We start from the raw sequence: 1,072 nt of genomic DNA on the forward strand, positions 1-1,072 counted from the left end.
CTAAAAACAATGGCATCTTAGTTATTGAAATTCACCAAAGTTTCCAAGTTTCAAATCCTGCCCAGTATTATTATTTTTCAACAGAAATAATACCCACTTCATATTTGTAGGATTTATATTACTTGAATACACATTATTTAAAAATAACAACTTTAATTTTGTGCTTTTAAAAAATCTGAGTCTTCTCTTACATACATTATAATACAAACCTAGCCCTGCTTTCTTTCTTTTTTTTTCCTGCTACCTATTTTTTAGTTCTATCATAAATTACAATATGCCACGTACCCCTGGATTAAAATGTTTTCTGTTTTTATGTGATTCATAGCACTTAATGCATTAGAAGTTTGGCCTGCCATTAAATTTCTTTCAGAGATTTGAAAAATGCATGGTGCATCACAATGTCATGTAATAGGCTAAACTAATGATATTCCATTTCACCTACATCACAGCATCGACTTTGGCATGGCAATGAATTGTGATAAATAACAATAATGAGAATTGCAAACCAGCTGGTCAGTTACATCATGTTAAAAATGGTAAAAAAAAATACCATTCTTTACTTTTATATTTTAAAATATGACAAAATATGAATGACAACTGTACTAACTTTTCACCAAACATGCATTTTTATTTTAAAGACTTTATAATAAACTTATCTGTCAAAATGTGTAATTTGAAGAACAATTAATTTAGTTCCATACTTAAGACTGTATGAAACTGGCTGTGGTGTTTTTCATGATCAATTTTTGTTTGTTTTGATTAGTGAACTGAAAGATACTGATAGACTACATAATCAGAATTTGATAGAATGACTTCAAAGGATTCTATTGAATGCATGTTCTTTATCAACAAACTTTTTTTTTAATGTGCCTTTCAAAGATCAGAGCCTCTCAACAGACATTTAAACTGGAAAAAAATCGTTCTGAATTCATTTTCTTCTTGGGTGATGGCTACTTCTTACTAATTGCTTCCTCTGCATCTCAACAAGGCAGAAGGTATACTCTTCTTGCAACTGGGTAGTTGATGTCAAGGAGGAGTTATTGCATTTTCTGTGAAAACAATAAAATCATAG

The sequence above is a fragment of the Capricornis sumatraensis genome, chromosome 2 (genome assembly GCF_032405125.1).
Source record: "Capricornis sumatraensis isolate serow.1 chromosome 2, serow.2, whole genome shotgun sequence".
Classification (NCBI taxonomy): domain Eukaryota; kingdom Metazoa; phylum Chordata; class Mammalia; order Artiodactyla; family Bovidae; genus Capricornis; species Capricornis sumatraensis.